The sequence below is a fragment of the Ictidomys tridecemlineatus genome, chromosome 1 (assembly GCF_052094955.1).
Source record: "Ictidomys tridecemlineatus isolate mIctTri1 chromosome 1, mIctTri1.hap1, whole genome shotgun sequence".
NCBI lineage: Eukaryota > Metazoa > Chordata > Mammalia > Rodentia > Sciuridae > Ictidomys > Ictidomys tridecemlineatus.
Genome location: NC_135477.1, coordinates 8,968,763 through 8,989,004, shown reverse-complemented (window position 1 = coordinate 8,989,004; position 20,242 = coordinate 8,968,763). Strand labels below are relative to the sequence as shown.

The 20,242-nt window shown below is 52.9% G+C and overlaps 1 long non-coding RNA gene across 1 annotated transcript; it reads left to right on the top strand.

Moving 5' to 3' along the window:
• The first annotated feature begins 321 nt into the window (after window positions 1-321).
• Window positions 322-2,508, top strand: LOC144370248 (uncharacterized). The gene is made up of 2 exons (XR_013430248.1): window positions 322-525; window positions 761-2,508. It is a non-coding gene; the product is annotated as an uncharacterized LOC144370248 (long non-coding RNA).
• Window positions 2,509-20,242: the final 17,734 nt, after the last annotated feature.

Here is a 20,242-nt window from a genome sequence, read left to right as displayed (position 1 = left end):
GCTCCACCGGTGCCTCCCCAAGGCCCATGCTGTTTGTCAGCACAGGTGCTGGTCTGCGCTCTTCCAGGGAAAACTTACTCTCAGGGGAAGAGTTGTTTTCTCCTACAGAATGCCACACCCATCGACGCGATCCCACTGAGTAGTGGCTGCTTCCCAATGAAAACTCTCTCTCGTCCTCTGTTGTCCTTGCAATGAAGGACATGTTGGCTCAGGGCTTTCTGTGGAAGGCCAAGGCAACCTGAATTTATGGGAGCGAAAGCTGAGGGCAGCGCTTTATAAATCGGGCCCTCTTGAAATCACAGATCCTTTCTCTCTGGCCGCAGGAGGCTTCCTCCAAAATCAGTCCCTCTTCCTGGCTCCCCACTTCTGTTGATTCCAATTATTAACAAGGACTTACTGAGCACATACTACCTGCCACTACCCACTCACCCACCCCACCCCCACCCCTTCATGGATGCTGGGAGACATGGGTGAACGAAATAGATGAACATCCCTGTGTTAGTGAAGCTTGCGTTCTAGCTGGAGGTGAGGCTGGAGAGACAGAAGATCAACACGTTGGAGCATAAATAAACTACACAGTGTGTCAAAGGGAGATGAATGCTTTGGGGACAGAGCCAGGGCGAAGGGGACTGGGGACGGGGTGGGCAGGCAGTGCACATCTCAGTACCAAGGCCAAGGGTCTGGCTGCTGGGCTGGGAGGTCCACCTGGGCTGCTGGAGCCGGGGTGAGGCTGAGCTGTGACTCAGTCGCTCCCACGCAGCCTCCTGGTGGCCAGGCTCAGCCCGTATCGCAGCCTGATGACCCTCCCAGCCTCTTCCTGCTCCCCTGGTCTCACGGAGTTGCTCCTCAGAAGCTTCTTGCCGGTCTTCTGGCACCTTGTCAGCTGCTTCTGGCAGGACATGATGGACAGCATGCTGGTCTCCTTGAGAAGGTGAGTGGGAGGGGAGCGGGCGGGGACCCGAGGCTCAGCCAGTCCTCTTGCTTGGGTTGGAAGCCACAGCTGGCTCAGTCCCCTGCTCGTTTGCTGCCAGATCTTGTCTGTCACCCTTGAAGTGTCTCCTGTGTTTAACCCCTTCATGGCTCTCCCGCTGTCATAAGCCACCAGACACTGAATCTGTGTCTCCAGGCTACTGCCTGCAACTGTCCTCCTCCTCACCCCTGCAACCCACGTTGCTCAGGCTGCACCCAGCCCTTCCAGGACTCTCACAAGGCCTGCCATTTCTGCATGCCTCCTCCTGACTGCATGTCACCTCACCTTGGAGACGCATGTGTCCAAGGACCTGCCTTTGAGGATCCAAACAGGACATGACCAAGACCACCTTGGGAGAAAATCGCCGGGAACCCCTGCAGACTAGCCCGCACTTGGATCCGCACCCTGGGATGCAGGCCACCAGCTAGGGACCCAGCAGCCCATTACCCATGGATTCCTGGCACATCCAGTCAAGGGCGTCCTCTGAACACTCTGCTGCCCTTGCCAGTCTGCTGGGAGCTCTGCACAGAAGTCAGCGCTCAGGACTCAGGCTCCCTGCTTCTCCTCTCTGTGCTGTCATTTCCCCACTTGTAAATGGGTCAATGACCTTGTAAAGGGTCATGGGGACAAAAGGAGTTACTCCCCAAGAAAGTTCTGGAACCATGACTCTTCACACCCAGCTCTGGAGTGATAGCAGATGTTACAGAGGCAGCACCAGGCCTGCGCTCTCAGACCCTGCCAAGGGCCACAGGCCTGGGCAGTTTTAGCTTTTCTGTCGTTTTCCCACCTGTACAATAACAGTCCCTGCAGCTTTGGGCTGTCACCAACATGGAGAGAGTTAACAGAGCAAAGCCCTCAGCCCAGCACAGGAACGTCCTTCACATCATGTTTGCTGGCCAGTGTTCTAAACCTCTGTCCCTCCCTGTTGCTGACTGTTGAAACCAAGGCCAGCTTATATGTCACCCAGCAAACACTAAGTGCCTACTCTGCCCAAGGCTCTGTGCTGCTGGCTTGTTTTTTAACTTTTTTATTCTAAAATAACTTCAACCCCACAGTTTAAAAAAGAGTTGCAAGAACAATTCAGAGGACCACTATGTCCCTTAACCCACAGTGATCAGCTTCAACATTGGCCACATGGATGCTGATCTCTCCAATGATGGCAGACACCATGGTCCTTATGCATCTGTCTGAATTTCTCCTAAGGGGGATTCTCTTCAGTAACCACAGCTGTCAAGTTTAAGAGTTTAACATTGCTGTATTTTATCTGATCTACAGTCCTATTCTAGTTTGGTTCACCGTCCTGATTACACTTAATAGAGTTCCCTCCAATCCAGAATCCAATCCAGATCCATGGACTACATCTAGTTGCCATGTGTGCTTAGGAACATGTGACTCGACACGGAGTCCTGCAGGACCCAGCATGAACACTAATGCAGGTCCACAAACTCTATCTAAACACATAAAGGCTATTTTTAAAAAGTTGATATTTTCCCTCCTCCTACCTTAACAAAGACACCTCCATAACCATCTGGAAGTCATGTTTGAATGCACAGCTCTTTTTCTTCTTTTCAGTGCCTTGCACAGGACAGGCAGGTGATCTGCCACTGAGCCACATCCCATCCCTGGGTAGAACTCTGTGCTAGAACTGATGCTATGGGAAGAGTAGGTTCCCACCTTGTAGCCTGTGCCCCCCTCTATGTCCATCCCCCTCTGGCCCACACCACAAGGACACCCCCATGTTTATTCCCATCCACAGCCCACAAATGCACAGTCACAGAATGGGTTCAGGGGTACACCCACAAGGGACAGGATCCCCTCAGGAGGACCCATAGAGATGAGGTTTGCAGAGGCCCTAGAAGTGGGCTTCTCAGGTCCTTTGAGGTCTCTGTGGCATGAACTAAAGGAGTAAGAGGAGGTGACATGGGCTTTTGGCCGCACAGGCTCCTCCCGCTGAGGAGTAGGGTACAGTTGAAGAGGACCAGAGCAGGACTCTTAAACAGAGTTCTCAGAACGAGGATCCCCTTGCCTGGTCTAAGGATGATAATGAAGACACGACCTGCTCCTCAAGAGCTTTCAGTCTAACAGGGAGTCCTGGGCTCAGGGGAGGAGCCTACAGCATCTCCGCAGGCTCAGAAGGGCCCCTTCTTCCCACGGTCCGGGAGTCCTTTGCTTTCCCTTCTGGAGGGCAGTGACCTGGTCAATCAGTAGGAGCCCCTGGACCTGTACCACTGCTGTCCTTGTCCGCCTTGACCACAGGCCCCACACTTGTTGCTCTGCATTTCTCAGCTCTCAGTACAGCGTCTGCCACAGAGTAGGTTTCCACAGAAGAGCTCCCGTGAACAAATGCCCACTGACTCTCTGGAGGGGCAAGAAGTGGACAGATGGATGGGTGGGGATGTGCACAGGGACGGGTGGGAATCTAGACAGGTGGATGGCTGAAGGAGCAAATGGATGGATGTTTGGGTGAGAGGGTGGATGCCTGGGTGAATGGATTGGTGTGTGACTAGGTGGCTGGGTGGACAGCCAGATGGATGGGTAGGTGGCGGGCTGGATGGGTGGGTGTGGCAGGCGGATGTCTGGATGGGGTGATGATGGGTGATGGTCATTCTGATCCTTCTGAATAGCAGAGTCAGGGAAGGGCAATGATGAGCCCTGACAGTCTTAGGAAGGACTCTGAAGTGGCTCTAGGACTAGCCAAGGTCACCAGAGACCTATGAGCAGCAGAATCAGAAAGAAAACCAAATGGTCCTGACTCCAAGGATCAAGATCTTTGCCACCAAATGAAGCTGCTTCTAGCCTCGGGCATGGTGGAGCCCGGTGCTCCCCTCCCCACTAGCACAGGGCCTCCTCCTGGGTCCCTGGGTGTGCACTGGGCACCGTGTCTATGGCATCCTATCCCTGTGTTCCATTGAAGCCCCCACTTCTTCTGGGGGAAGGTCACCGATTGACCTCCGCCTCCGACCACCCACAGTGGCAGGTAGGTGTGACACGAGGCTTTTCTAACTTAGCCTAGATAGCCATCCACCCGCATGCTAGGCTTGACTTCCTCAAGTAGACGGGGCTGTGTTACCTGTCCCTGGAGCACCTCCCACTGGGCACGGTCAGTACTCAGAAGGAGCTGCTGAACCAGTCAAGTTGTAGCACTCCATAATGCCATGAAATTGGGTCATCTACAATTTATCTCTCCAAGTTTTCCAGCGAAACCTCTCTCTGCATGCCTAAGAATTACAGCCACTTTCAAAAAAAAAAAAAAAAACCAAAAAAAAAAATCTCATTAGCCATCCCTGCCACCTCAGCTTTCAGCAAAAACTTAGAGCATAAAAGCCAACCCTCCACACGAGTCACAGATTTGAAACAGCAACGAAGAATAGGAACGGGCCATATGCAATGAAAAAAGACAAAGGAGATTAATTGCCTATGAAAATAAAAGATAAGCGGGAGCCCAGTGGGCGAAGGGGCCACAGGAAAGCGTTTTCAGAAATATCACATCAGGGTTGGGAGAGGCGGGCCAGGTGCCCCCCGGGACATCAAAGGGCCGAGTCCTCGAGCCGATAACTGGGACGATGGGGAAGGTCTATTTATAGTCCTGTTCTTGCTGTCTTGCACATTTGGACATCAAACTGTCCCCACTAGGGGTGGTCCCTGGGGAGCTGGCCAAGAGCCAAGTGGGTCTCATCCTTAGACCTGCTCAGTTTATGGGGCGTTTTAGTGGCTGGGCCAGGGGTACGTGGGCCTGGGGGACAGAGGATGGTTGGGGCTCAGCATGCTGACCCAGAGACACGGCAAGAGAAAGCAAATGAGAGTGAACATCCTCCAAACTCCTGGACCTCTCCAGATCTCTGCCTCCCTCTGGGGCTGGCAGCCACTCTCCAGAGACAACCAGGACAGGAAGCGGCAGCAGGTCTGCAGTGGGGGCTGGAAAGCTGGGCCATAGAGGCTGAGGATGGGAAGACAGTTGTTTTGGATGTGGGACTCAGATGGGGTGGGGAGGGGGGCAAGATAAGAAGATGCTCTGAGTCAACTGGCAAGAAGGGGCTGCTCTGGGCTGGGCGTGAGTCCTCTCACTACAGCGGCCGAGGCCACCCTGCTTCCTCAGCAAGCTTGCCTGAGTGACATGCAGTTACCTTCCAGGCCAGTAGCACAGGAACACTGCGACCCAGTGGGCCTGTGGCCTGTCCTTGTCTGTCCAATATGGTAGCTGCAAGCCACCTGCAGTCACGGAGCACTGGAAACGTGGTTCATCCGACTTGAGATGGACCGTGAATACAAAACACACACCAGATTTCAAAGACCTGCTACGAAAGAGAGGTCTGCACATTAGTAATTTGTGCACTGATTACATATTGAGATGATAGTATTTGCATACATGGATTAAATCCAAGAAAAAATTCATTTCACTGTTTCTTTGTATCTTTCCTCCACGTGGTAACTGAAAACTGAAAGTCACAGGCATGGCTGGGGTTCGGGGCTCACATTATATTCCCATTAGCCAGAGCCACCTCCACCTCCAAGGCCCGGAGATGGCAGTTGGTTGGCCTGTGGGACACCACTGAGGGTACAGAGATGGCCTCAAAACGCTGCCGCATGTAGAATCTCCTCGTCGAGCTCCTGAGACCCCCCGGCTTGGCTGGAACCCCAGAACCCCAGGGAGCCAGGCACTGTTCTTTAAAGGTTCCTGGGGGGCTTGCTGAATGGAGAAGCAGGGTTTAATACAGAGCCACATCCCTGGGGGCTCCGCATTAGTGGCACAGAAAGATCTGAAATGCTCCTGGGCAAAGCCATCAACACAGGTGAGCAAAGGGCTGTAGGCAGGGGACCTGGCTCCGCTTGGGAATGAGCACAAAGTCAGACTCGGAGACAGACTGGGTGCTGTGCAGGCTGAGCTGGGCTGTGGGCTGGTTTTCACACAGAGAAGATGCCAGGGACAAAGCCCAAGAAAAGTGCCTAAGGCAGGAGGACAGGGCTCTCTGAGCCCCTGGGGCCCAGAGGAAGAGAGGCTTCAGAGAAAGTCCATGGTAAGTCTTTGGGGGCAGCTCCTTTGTGTCCTCGAGAGCCAGGATTCAGGGCTCAGAGTGAGGGAGTCAAGGGACCCCACCATACCTGGAAAGTGGCTGATGAAGGGACAGGTTGGAGGGCAGGAGGCAGGGGTGGGGTGGAAGAGCCCACCACCCCAGGGCAAAGCAGCCCTGCAGAGGTGGCCTGCCTGGCTCTCCCCGTGGGCCCGCACAGCCGTTTGTTCACAGAACTGAAGTCTCAGACTTCCAGAGCCGTGCAGCTGGTGCTGGGGGCCGGCCTCCCACCGCCTGTTGGAAAAGGGAAGGGGGGTTACCCAGGGTTTGCTCACAGTCCCGAGTCTTCTCCTCACTGAAGCAGCCCTGCAGACTCTGATGTTGCCACGGGGGCCCCACAGGGGTCACTGGGGGTCCACCATCATTCTAAGGGCCCACCTCACCATGGCACCCCTGCCCTCCAGGCCACGCTGCCCGCTGCCTGCCCTCAGCCCTGCTGCAGCACCTGCCGTCCCATTTCCAGGGTTTTGCAGCTGCCCCCACAGGTGGCAGGCCTGGGCCCACCGCCCCACCCGCCCCACCCGCTCACCAGCTAACATGTAGAAACGTCTCAGCTGCCATGAAATCACTCCTTCCAGTCTTTTGTGCATGACTTTTAAACAGGCAGAGCACAAAGCAGCCCGGAAGCACTCTGCTTTAACTTGTCAGAGCAAGGCACCCTCTACCAAAAAGCACTGCTGGGTCTCTGAATGTTGCCATCTGTCTAGCAAAGGGCAATGCCCACTGCAGATGGACAGTGGCCTCCTTGGGACTGACCACTTGGATCCAACCCAAATAAGGAAATGCCAAATATCAGGGTCATCAGATGTTGAATGACAGCTTGTCCCTGTAATCCATGGGCTGAGATCAAAGAAATATCTACTAAGGGTGAATCTTTTGCTGAAACAGCCACTCCCTCTGCGTCAGGCTTTCTGCCAAGAGGTGCTTATTATTTCTTGGATGGCAGAATCCCTCCAGGAACACCTGGTTTGCTTTCAGAAGGAGCTTCTCTCTGAAGCTATCCCTCTTCCACCTATAATCTGCTTATTTTCAGCTTTCAGTGTCTGAGCAGAAACCAGTTCAGGGAATTAAGTCCTGGGGATGCTAATAGGGTGTGGCCTCAAGAAGAGAGTCCTTGCTGCGGATGCCAAGGCTGGCTGCATCTCGTGGCTCGGTGGGCCAGGCCTCTGGCTTCCCTTTCTTCTTCTCTCAGTTTAATGCATGAGTTGCCACCGCAGAGCAGGGGCAGGGCTGCAGACAGGAGTTAAACTTCCACCTGCTAAGCCTCAGTCCACAGGGTGGGAATCTGCAGGGGAGATCGGTACAGTCCACGAAAGCGAGATGGGGATCCTCTGCTGATTCCATTTGTCCACAAACTACCCATGTCAGAAACCTGGATGTGGATAGAGCCAGCGAGGTTGTCCCAGGGCATGAGACGCCCCCCCACAGACGCTCAATCAGAGGCACAGTTTGAGATCAAAGAAATATCTACTAATGGTGAATCCGAGAATCCTCTTGCCCCAGGAAAGGAGTTTAAACTCAGATAGAATATAGTTAAGTTAATGAACTCTCCTTAAAATGATTTACCACTCTACCTGGCTCCTAGTCTTACTTTATAGATGTGGAAACAGCTTGGAGAGGATGTGACAGTGTTTGCAGCCACCATGTGAGGATAAACTGCCCCTTTGGGTGGTGGGCTAAGAGCAGTTTAAATGTGTCCATCTATAGCAGCTGGACAACAAAAAGCAAGCAGCACTAGAACTCAAGCAATGAAAGACACCTGGCCACAGGGTGCAGGGGCCTTCCCCTCGAGACCGATAGAGGTTTCTAGTTCAAACTCTCCCGAGTGGTTGTGAAGCCAGGTTCTGAACTCAGCTGGGCAGAAGGCAAAACCAGATCTCCAGTGCTCCAGAGCCCAGCAAGGCTCAGACTGAGGCACTAGAGGCCAACCACCTAACCTTCTGATGAGCCTTGGGGACCAGCCTCCCCTCCCACCGTCCCCCACACCACCAAGATGGCTGTTCCCTCGATTCAGTCTTAGCTGACAGAGAGAGCCCTGCTGTCCAGCTGGCCTCCCCCCGGGTCCCTCTCCCACCCTCCTACCTGCCCTCTGCACAGGGGCTGCCCCTGAACAGCATTGCCAGTTGCTCAGGTGGCCAGCCAGGGTTGTCCCCAAGGAGCTACTTGTCTCTGAACTTGGCAACTACGGAGGCCGAGGGCAAGCGGGAAGAGGAGTCGGGAGAACTGGATGATTTCAAGCCCTGGTGGAGAGAACCGTGGGGCAGGGGCAGCCGCCCAAGAAGGTCCTGGTTCCTGACAGGTGTGGGCTGAGCCCTGGGAGCTCCACCTGGCAAGGGGTCGGTGGGGGTCAGGCCCGTTCTCCCGAGCAGCAGCAAGCCCTCCACACAGACGTAGCATCTGGGTACAGTGAAGATGGCACGTCCGGGGTGTCCCCACTCCCTGGCCACCAGCTTTGGAACTCCCGTGCTCATCCTCTCAGCTTCTCAGGGGCCCAACCCAGACACTCTGTGACCAATGGGCCCTAAACTCCAAAGCCTTTAACCCAGCCAAGCCCACACGGCCTGCCGCTCTGCAGCCCCGCCGCACACGAGGTTTGGGGTTCAGTTTCGGGGTCTCCATGTCCCGTTATGTTTGCAGGCCCTCTGCAGAGGCCATCTCCAAATGCTGGGATCAGGGGAAAGGAAATAAATTAGGATCCAGAGCATCGGGTAGACGGGATCCCATGGACTCCCACAGCCCTGCCAGGTGATGAGCAGTGGACATCTCCCAGGCCCTGCAGGGCCCACAAAGATGACCGCGTGAGGTCCAGCACACAGGACGACAATGTCTCCCTGGCCTGAGAGCTCTGCGTCCCTATTTACCATGAGGCCAGCTACTCTGGGTCCCCGGCGGCAACCCTGCTGTCCCTGCGTGGGCGTCCCCCTCACCCCTCTGCACTGCTCTCTCTGACCATCCTGCCACTGTGCCCTGGCCCTGGGCAGGCGACTCCCCTCCCTCCCAGAGACACCCAGGCTCCCGGTCACACCCTTCCATGATGTTGAGAGAACTAAATGAGACCAGGCAGGTAAGGCCACTGGGGGCTGAAACGGCAGGTTCTGGAAAGCCTGGGCAGGGGACTTGACCAGCACACTGGGCTCCAAAGGGGACAGCTTAAAACATCCCAGCCTCAGAGCAGACGAGAAAATCCTCAGTCTAGAGAGAGGGAGGACCAGGCGCCAAGAAGTGGGGTGGGGGTCAGCATCTGAAAGACCTGGCATGGCCCGAGACTGACACTGCTGTCCCCTGGAGAGGCAGAGCCAGTGTTGTGAGGCCTCTCAGCACAGAGGGACTCGCACAGCTGAAGAAGCTGCATCCGCTCTGGGGTCCTGAACCATGGCATTAAAAAAAAAAAAAAAGAAAGAAATCTTCTTATTTTAAAATAATTATAGATTCAAAGGAAGTTGCAAAAATAGCACAGGGAGGACATGGGCGTCCTTGGCTCAGTTTCCCCCTATAGCTACATTTTCCTAAATGTGCAGAAGTGCAACCTCTAAACCAGGGAATGGCGGGGCCTGGGGACAACCCACAGCAGGCCTTGCTCAGGTTTAAACAGGGACATCTCAGTGGCCTCCCGTTTCTCTTCTGAAGAGCCGTTTAAGGCTGGTGTTCGCCCACTCCGTGGCTGCTGACAAGTGTCCCTCTGCCATCTGCTTCTGACGACAGCCCTCGAAGGCAGGTGGGAAGGGGCCCGCTCCCTCCTCTTTCCCTCATTTCACAGGGAAGCCGAGAGCTGAGGCAAGATCTCAGGACAGCGGGGCAGCTGCCAGCCTGCTCTTGCCCAGCCTCGGCCTGTCCTGTCCTCACACAGCGTGAGGAACAGGGGCACTCCTGGCCTCCTGCCTGCCTGCCGCTCAGGAAACACCTCAGAGTCCGGGCCATCCTCTCCCCACAGGGCCTGGCCCCTGGCTTGGCTTCTCAGCTGCAAGGTGTTGATCATGACAGAACCCACCTCCTGGGGGTGTTAGGAGCACTCAGCCAGGGAACATGCCTGTGCAGAATAAATCCACATATGGTAAAACAAAACAGTAAAAACAAATTAATATATTGATAATAACAAACATGAAATAGCAAAGCTGGCGCCAAAGTCTCCCCAACAGCTGGAGAGCATGAGGCTCTGGGTGGGGCAGAGCCCTGTAGCAGAGCATCCAGTTTAAATCTGGGTGCCTTCTGCAGAGTTGATTTAATATGTAAATAAGTGGAACTGACTACCAACCAGGGGCTCTGACTAGAGACTACTTGAGACCTGCCCCAGAGCCTTGTGGGTGAGCTGAGTCTTCTCCTGGGTCCGGCCCCTTCCAGTGGTTTTGGTAACCCTTCACACAGGGTCTGCAGAGTCACCTCAGGCACATCTGGGGCTCGACTGAATACTGGCTCGTGACAGCAGGGCTCCAGCGTGCCAAGGTTCCGCCTGTTTTGCCTTTACAATTCACGCGTCCAGTCGTCGTTTTTCATTTTCAGTACAGTATTCAATAAATTACCCTACACTCCCAAGGAGGCTTGGCGGTAGGTGACTTTGCCCGGTGTGGGCTGATGTGGCTGCTCTCTGCACATTCAAGGGAGGCTAAGCCGCGCTGCGAGGTTGGGTAGGTTAGGTTTGTTAAAGGGACTCTTCACATATGCATCCATATTCCTGACCTTTCGAGGTTTGTCAGGCTGCAGCCCCTCGGTGAGTCAAGGACCCTCTGTGCTTTGTTATTCAATATTCTGCAGAGACTGAAAAAGACACAGGCCGAAGCTCATTGGAGAGTTTCGAACAATAAAGCAAGGAGCCTTTTAGTGGCCACCTCAGGACAATCAGCCAGAACTCTGATCCCTGGGGCACCTCTGCTGGCTGAGAGCGCTGGGAAGGCCTGGTCGCCTTCTCCTCCGCTGGGCTGGGCTATCCTGGGGCCATTCAGGGAAAGCCAGAATTCTTTCTCCCCAGATGGCAGCAGCTGGGCTGGAGAAATGGGAGGTTAAAGAGATTAAGGGATCAACAGCAGGGAGCTCCTAATAGACCCTATTCAAGGGGACATTAGGCCCAAGGATTCCATGCTTCATTACAGTGATTGGAAAGCAAAGCTGAGATTTTTTTTTTTTATGATGGCAAAATATAACATAAAGTTTGCCATTTAACCATTTGGAGTGTGCGATTCAGTGGTGCTAACATTCTCAGTGTTGTGCAACCACTATTCAGTTCCAGAATTTTTTCATCAATCCCAAATAGAAACTCTACCCATGAAGCAATCTCTCTCCTTCCTCCCTGCCTCTGGCCCCTAGTAAACTCTTATCGACTGTCTATCTCTATGAACGGGTCTACTCTAGATGTTTGTTTTAAGTGGAGTCTTAAAATAGCTGCCCTTTTGTGTCTGACTTTTTGTTTAGCACAAACAATCCATGTTTGCAGCATGTATCAGAGTTCCCTTCCTTTCTAAGGCTGAATTATACCGCCTTTGGCCCCTGAATTGTGCTGGGTAGCATGTAGATGCCATATTTTACGTATCCATTAACCTCTTGAATCATCTCCACTTTTGAGAATAGTGCTGATATGAGCACTGGGGTGCATGCAGGCAGGTGTTGGAGCCCCTGCTTCTGATGCTTTGGGGCCTACAGTATACTTTGGGATGCAGGTGCTGGGTCAGGAGGTAAGCAAAGCTGTGATTGTGCTTCAAAGTTGTTTTCTTGGCTACGGCCAGCACTAGCCCACTCTGCAGAAGGCGCGAGGCTGGATGTCATGCAGACCAATCCCGTGGGCTAAGTTGTCTCTGTCATAGTAAACGGCACATGCCTTCTGTGTTGACAGATGAATAAGGAAGTGACTGAGGGAGGCAGGAAGTAAGTAAGGGTGCACATCTTCCGCGCAGGGAGCCTCAGGGGCAGAGGGATTTGCCAGGTTATTGTGCAGAGCACAGAGGTGGCGCTGGAAGGGGATCCTCTGCCAAGGACTACAAGTGAGTGTAGGGCTGGCATATGTGCTCCTCAGAGGTTACCTATATCTGTTTTAAAATTGTATTCTACCAGCACGGTCTGGGATTGGATTTTCCCCTTCCCACTGAGCTTTAGGATAGCTGTTCAAAACCTCACTCAGTTGTGTACCACTTCAGGATACAGGCAGAGGAGCCCATCTCCATCAGTCACTGCAGAAACACAGGGTGCTTCCTGGATAGGGTAGTTCTCCCAGGTCCTTTGGGATCATGACTGCCTTCGCTCACACTGGGAAGGTGATTCAGCTGACTGACTCGAAGCACCCAGAACACAGTGTGCATGGAAGCATCCAGTGCACATTCTCATTCTGGGGTGATCATTATTTAAAGGGTGCAGAGAGAAGGTTGGGATCTATTTGCATGGCACTCACAGCCCAGGAGAAACAGTTCTGACCAGAATTGAGATCACTGCAGAAATCAGGGGGTGGATGGCATTTGCACTGGACCTGTGTTTTGCATCACTGACCAAAATACTTGACAAGAACAACATAGAGCTGGGAAAGTTTATTTTGGCTTATAGTTACAGACATTCAGTCCATGGTCAGCTGACTCCACAGCTCTGGGCCCAAGGTGAGTATGATGGTGGAAGGATGTGGCAAAGGAGAGCAGCTCAGGACATGACGATCAAGAAGCAGAGAGAGCTCTGCTTACCAGGGACACAATATAAACCCCAAAGGCACATCCCAGTGACCCACTTCTTCCAGCAATACCCTGCTGCCTATAGTCACCACTCAGTTAATCCATATCAGTAGATTAATCCACTGATTAGCTTAAAGCTCTCATAATCGAATCATTTCACCTCTGAGCCTTCTTACATTGTCTCAAACATGAGTTTTGGGGGGGGCACCTCATATCTAAACATAACAATCTGGAAGACAGATGAGATTCCATGGGCAGAGGTGGAGATGAAGCCCAGCCACAGGAGGTCGGTGGAATCTGGGGCTAGGGCTGAGAAGAGCCACACCTCCGAGGGCCCAAGGAGCAGAAAAGCAGTTTACTTGTCTCCCTCCCCAGAGGGTCCTGCTTAGGTGTGAAGTGATGTCACTGGCTCATTGGTCGTTTTTCGCCACTAGAGCAGTTCCTGGGAATGGCTCAGTGGGTGGCAGGCCAGATTGGAGGGAGAAGAGCTGGAAGGAATCAAGTTCAGATGGTCAAGGCCTTTGAAGGTCCTGGATGGAGTGAGGGTGGGAATGGAAGCAGAAGCACAAGGGACAGAAAACAACCTCCACCTCCAGATTTAGGATGATTAGCCGTAAAAAAGGAATAAAGAATCGACATATGCTACAGCGTGGGTAGACCTTTAAAACACGACACTAAGTGAAAGAAGCCAAACACGTATTGCACGATTCTATTTATAACAAATATCCAGCACAGGAAAATCCATACAGACAGCTCATTAATGGTTCCCAGGGACTGGAGGGAGCGGGGACCGTGTGGCTGGTTAATGCGTGTGGGGTTTCTTTCAGAGGTGATAAAAATATTCTGGAAGTAGATAGTGGCGATGGTCCGATGGTTGTACAACACTGTGAATGTTCTAAATGCCACAGGATTGTTCAGTTTAAGATAACTGGTGGGCAAATTAACCGCATGTGTATTTTCCCATAACTAAAACAATGACAACAAGCGTATATTCCTATTGTTCCATTTTATTTTTTAAAATATTTTTTTAGTGGTGATGGACCTTTATTTTATTCATTTATTTATATGAGGAGCTGAGAATTGTACCCAGTACCACACACGTGTGAGGTAAGTGTTCTACCACGGAGCCACAACCCAGCTCCATTTTGTTTGTGTTATAATCAGTCAAAGCTGACTTTTGGTCCCATTCCACCATGAAAACCAGTCCTTGGTACCAACCAGCGCTGCAGCGGGTTTTAACATCATTGTTTTGAAGGCAGTTGCTCAGGACCTCTGCAGGGGAGGTCACCTGAAAAATCCAAGAGCAAGACTGCGTGAGGGGCAGAAGCCACAGAGGCACCAGCCTGCTCCTCAGAGCGAGGAGCCTCCTGGAGGGCGGGGTGGAGGGACAGCGCCAAGGCCATTTCCCTTGCTGTTGAGGGCGGGAGGTGGGAAGGAATACCGCCGACCTCAGGGCACAGCCAGAGCTCTGGTTTGCAGCAGAGAGAGGAGTCCTAGGCCATGGAGCCGGGCCGGAAGCCTCCAGGATGTGGCTCCGTGGTGGGCTTGGGCTCGCTGCCGGCCCCCCGCCTTGGGGGCTTGTGTTCCCTCCTCTTTGAAGGGAGCAGAGCAGCAGAATCCATCCCAAACCAAGATGCAGGACTGAAGAAACCGGGCTAAGAGGCGGGTCCTTCCTCCTGGCAGAAGCTCAGCTGCCCCTGGAGCCAACACAAGCAGCACAGGGGCCTCCAACAGCCTCAGAGCCTCGGCACCCGGCACCCAGCTCCTGGGCCCGCCTGGAGGGTGAGGACGCTACCTGCCGCCTGAACAGCTGCTGCCCACTCCACCCGTCTCCAGAGGAGGCTCCTATGGGGAGGAGCACTGTCAGGGATACTCCTTTACCTCTGGCCCCAGGGGGCAGAACTCCAGACAGCGTGGTGGAAAGAAAGGGTGGTGTTTTCTTTCCCCACTGCGGTTCCAAGCCCTGGGTCAGGGTGGGCTCTGGTCCTCCCTCCTCAGCTGTCCTCAGGAAAGGAGAAGCCAGAGCCAGGGGCTCCAGCAGAAGGCAGGCTCCCTGATGGGGAGGATTCGTCACTTGGGACTTACTGAACCCTTGAGAAGGTTGCATTTTAAGAACCTCCGTGCCTAAATGTTCTGCTCTCGTCCCAGAAGCCCAGAGAAGCCCTGGCTATGGATTGTCCATTTCAAAGGCTCTCAGGCACTGTGGAATGGTTGGTGTGACCCAAATTGACTGACAGGTTCACGAGCAGGCTCTCGGCGGTGTGTCTGGGAAGAGTCCCGGACCCAGCGCTTTGCCCAGGACCCCGCGAATGAGACACTCACCATCAACATGTCTACCGACCAGATGGAGGAACCAATGAGTGCCTGGAGTTTGTCCTCAGGGACCCTGGCCTATTTGCTATATTCCCTTTCCTACAGTCCAGTTTGGAGGGCCAGCGCACAGGTGGAAGGCTAACGGTAGAAAACATCCCATGCAGCTGGCGATAAAGTCAACCCTGATACAAGCCCCTGAAGAGAAGCGATGCTGCTGGTTCTAGAAGAAGAGCCTCGTGGAAAGGTCTGACTTTCCAGGAGTTGCAAGATGACAACGTGAGGACGGACGGGATGAGGGAGGCGGGGGAGGGGGCCACGGGGCAGAGCGGGCAGAATGTGATGGGGAGGTACCAGAAGGAGCATCTGGAGGAACCAGTGTGAGGAGGGAGGTGACAAGTGCATCTGCTGTCATTAGGGGGGCCCCAGGAGGCCCTGTGACATGGAGTGAGAGAGAAGAGCGGGTTCTAGGTAGATGAGGGTGACGTGATACCCAGCGTGGATTGGAAAGAGGAAGAAAGGGAAGGTCAGTTAGGGTCCTGGCAATGACCTTCGGGCAGGGCTCAGACTCCTTTGCAGATTCACTGAGCACAGTAAGTCCTCTCCCCACCCAAGTCAATGTCTGCATACACACACCTGTGCAGGTGGTTTCAAGGGCTGACTTGCACCCGGCACCAAACTCAGGGATTTGCTAGGCCCAGGCTCCCCGAGTCGAGAGCCCCTCTGTTGAGGAGCTACTCTTTTCTTACAGCCTATGTGAGCCACGCTGGATTCTTGGTAGAGGGGTTTGAGAGGCCTGAAAGAAGTAGGCTCCACCCCAACGCGAAGCGGAGAGAATAATGTCCAGCGGTGGCGGCAGCGACCTCACCAACCCCTGCTTGCTGGTCAGAGTACGGCACCAACAAATGTCTTGGCTTGAAATCAAAGATGCTAAGGCCGCTTTGGCCAGACGTCCTGCCACACAGAACTGAGCAGGGTACCTTCTGGGCAGAAGCGAATAAAAATAATCACTTCACTGAAAAGGAAGACATGGTAAGAACTAGGCAGAGCTGCCTTCCCCTCCCACGGCATCCTCGCTTCTCGCCTTGGACCTGAGGCCTCTCCAGTCTTGAAACGGACCCCAAAGGCTCCTGCAAGCAAAGACTAGAGATGCACTGGCCCCAAGGGGACCTGCTGAGAGCACCCGTGCAGACCTGGGTTTTATCCTGTGACCCTGACCTATTTGCTATGTTCCCTTTCCTACAAAATGTATGATGAATTAAAGTCTTTGCCTTAGGAAAAAAAAAGGTTCTGCATTTTGAATCTATTGAGCACCATCTTTTTGTTATTCAATCAATACCACTTGAGACAAATGCTTTTTCTCAAATGCAATACACACTTTTGTTGTTCTCTTTTCCCTGAAGAGCTAAAACATTTCTTTGGTCATTGTTCACTGAATCCTCCTGAGTTATTGATGGCACTGGAGAGAATAATGGAGTATGTGGTGTGCCCAGCCCAATAATTAATACAAAAGGATTTGCCCTAGAAAGAAGAGCAACAGAATTTAAAGTCACATGGTTCACGGATAGTCTACAAAACCACGGCGGTAAGCAAAGACTAATAAACTGGAGTCCCACACACAAAGATCAAATGCAGGGTCTTCTTGCTCCTTTCCTTCTGTCTCAGAGGCTTGGACGTTTCTCACACGGGGAACTCTGCACGTTTCAGGCCACAGTGAGACTCTGTCTTCGTTTCAACCTCCCAGCTGCTGCAGGAGGCTCACGCTCAACACGCCCGAGAACCTGCATTAAGCAGCGACACCCGGGCCTCCAGGACTAGGAGAGGAGGCCGTGGCTGTTCCCCATGTGTCACGGGAGCCCGCGCAGCACTTCAGGGAGAAGATGTGAAAACAATTTTTAAGAGAAAAATCCCTTTCCCTGGGATATTCACACAAAATGGGTCCCCACCCGCTGCCTTCTTACACAAGTTATTCAGCCACAGAGCATTGTGTGGGAGCAGGGCGGGAGGCTTTGAAGCTGGCTGTGTTCTCTGGGTGGCGTAGGTTTTCCTGGGCGACTGCTTTCCCATATCTGTCTTGGGCTCTAACTTGGCCTCCACCAAGCCAACAACTTGGGCTCCACCTCGTTGCTCATTAACCAGGAGAAATGCATGTGGGGCTTTTAGGTTCTTTCAGGAACTGTGCCATTGTGATGCGGCTGATTTATGGTCCTGCTTTACAGCTTCCACTCCGTTCAATTTGCTCAAAGGGGTGGAGGTCGGCACTGGTGTCCCTGCACTGATTAAACATGGATCCCCAGTGAGGAATGAAGGGTGGGGAACCCCCACCCCACCCCCCCCAGCCCTGAGGGCTTTCCCTGGCCCCAGGAGCTCTCGAGTCTTGGATAAAACATGGATAGGGAATCTGAGTTCCGCAGAAGCACTCAGCCCCAAGACAGTGTTTTTCCCAGTGAGTATCTTGACCCGCCCAGGCCAAGGACATTTGATGGTCTACACAATTGCGTTTCTTCTCAAGGATTTTAGGGAGAAGCCATGGAAAGCCACCTAGAAACCCACATTCAAAGGCAACCAAGGAAGATGGTCAACAGGTAGAGAGCAATTCGTTATTACCAGGATGATTAAAATTCAATATATTCTAATCAACAGCAGGAAGTCATCTGCACGGGCTCACCAGTACTCGCTGCCCATATTGCCCATCCCCGACACCTTGTCTGTTAAACTTCTTTACCAGTATCCGCCAAGGGAGCAGTGATCATAACTTGCTCCTGAGAAGGGAGAGGGGCAAGTCCTTTCATGAGCGGCACATGTTTGTTCTGGGTAAAAGTAAATAGTCCAAGTGTAGAAATCAGCTGCCGCTTGAGTCTGGAGGACACCCTGGGCTTGGGGAGTGGGTTGGAGCTGGCTGGGCTTGTGCAGGAAGGGTCTGTGCCAGGCACATCTTACCTCTCACTGTTACTGATGCTGTTTTCCATAAGTAAAAGGGCTGTTGAATCTTTCAAAGGCATTTGAGGAGTTTTGCTTACTCCTCTGCTCCGACTAAGGGGCCTAAGGAAATAAAGGCCCTCAGTTTCTACTTACCACTAAACACTAAGATTTGAGGCTTAACAGGTTTTGTGCTGCTATCACAGGATGCTTGAGAATGCAGAGCTATCGTGAACAGAAAGATACTGGTTCTCAATCCTGCAGGCTGGAGAGACAAGGACCAAGGGCCAGCCTCTGGCAAGGGTGCCCTTGCTGCATTGGCTCTCAGTGGAAGGTGGCAGGACCAGAGGTGGGCGACAGAGACAAGAGGAGGCTGTGCTCCCGTGAGGAACCTGCTCCTGTGCCCACGGCATCGTTGCCGTCACTCTGCCTGGTGGCCTAAGCGCCTCTCATTAGGCCCGGCTCTCAACGCTGCGGGACACATTCTAACCACAGCATTTCTACTTTTCCTGTGTACGTTCATGTTCCCTTCTCCAGCTGCCCACGTGGCGGCCAACGGAAGGGGACCCCAACTTCCTGCCTGGCTTCTCCTGCAGAGTTAAATGGCAGAGACCAGGACAAAGGGTGCATGTCACCTGTGTTATGTTCTACGCTGTGGACCCCTGGTTATGTTAGATTTTTAATCTGAGTGGAAATTTAGCTCTACCTCCACATCCAGGAATTTAATTCTACCTTCCGTGAATACAGCTGTTCTCCAGCGTCCCTCAGCTCCGACTTCAGTTCTTGTGTTTCTAGAGCCGCCTGTCCTTTGCCTCTGAGGGAGTGTGTGTTACAAGGTGGAAACATCACTGCACAACCTAATGACGCCCCTTCTCTCTCATCCAAATTGCTCTCTCTGGCCTACTCCAGAGAGTAAATCCTGCCACCTCACACACGAGAGCCCAGACCAGAAAACCCCAAAATGGAAAGACACTGGCCACCAACCTTGTGGGGGACGTTCCCAGTCCACTGAATTAAAGGCCGAGTCCTGATTACAGAGCCACAGGCCCCAGGGCAGATGAAAAAGACCATCTCGGAAGGACTCCGTCACGAAGCCCACCGTGGAGCTTGGCCACCATGGACCAGTGAGACCCTCACTAGCAGGGAGCAGCTGAACGGAGGGGAGAGGGCTCAGCAGCCTTGGTGGCCTTCAGGCCCTATGGGCTCACACACTCTGAGGAGGACCGCACAGAGGCCTCAGTGTGTGTTTACAAATTTCCCTCACTTCCAATTTAAAAACAAAACAAAACAAAAAAACTTCCTGCACATCAGAAATTTCTCTGAATGTCTGATTCAGTTGTACTTTGTCAAAAGCATTGTTTTTCTACAAAAGGCTCCCCTCTTGCACTGTGTCCACTGTTGTGCCATCCTGTCCCCTTTTTAAGAACTCACTATGCCTGTAACCCCAGCAGCTGGGGAGGCTGAGGCAGGAGGATGGCAATTTTGAGACCAGCCTCAGCAACTTAGTGAGGCCCTGTTTCAAAATGAAAAAAAAAAAAAAAGGCTGTAGATGTGGGGTTCAGTGGATTCCATCTCCTGATGCCCCCTCCCCCCCCCAAAAAAAACCCCCACAAAACTCACTAAGACACATTTGGCTAGCAGAGCCATATCTACTCCACCATCAAACCTATCAAAGAATGTATTCTGGATAGGTTTCAAACTTGGCTTCGCCAACAAATATTTGCCAGAGAATGCCTGGAGGTGATCTATGCAATGTCCCTGTAGGACAGAGGAGACCCAGGGATCACTCTACAAATGGCACCTTTTCTCCTAAAGCCCACAGGACAGGGAGACTCAAGCCTAGATGTCCCCAGTCCATTAGGCCGAGCGCTAGGAACGCCACGTCTTTCACTCTACTTTTGTGGTCCTTCCTTGAGCTTGGATAAGGCAATTGGCATTTTTGAGCCCTAACTTCTCTGCAAAACGGAGACTTTGAGTTCCCCCTCCTAGGTTGAGAATGAAATGGTCATAATGCACACACAACACTCCCTTAGAAACCAAGGCCAAGGTCGTGCATGTGAGAATGATTTCCCAGTTCCCCTGAGACTGTCCCCATCCAACCTGCCTCCCTTCTCCTTAGCAGAAAGCCCCAATCCTGCCTCTCAGGGTCGGAATGGATTTTCTTCCTCCTCCTTGTCCTCTGTCCCCATCCTTCGAAGCTGGGTACGGTTCTGGGTGTCCTCGCTGGTTCAAGTACTAATGCTAATTTACGACCACACTTGCCCGGCCCCTGGCATGACCACAACACCTCTGCAAAGAGTTGTTGCCTTACTTGACCCAAGCCGGAATGTATC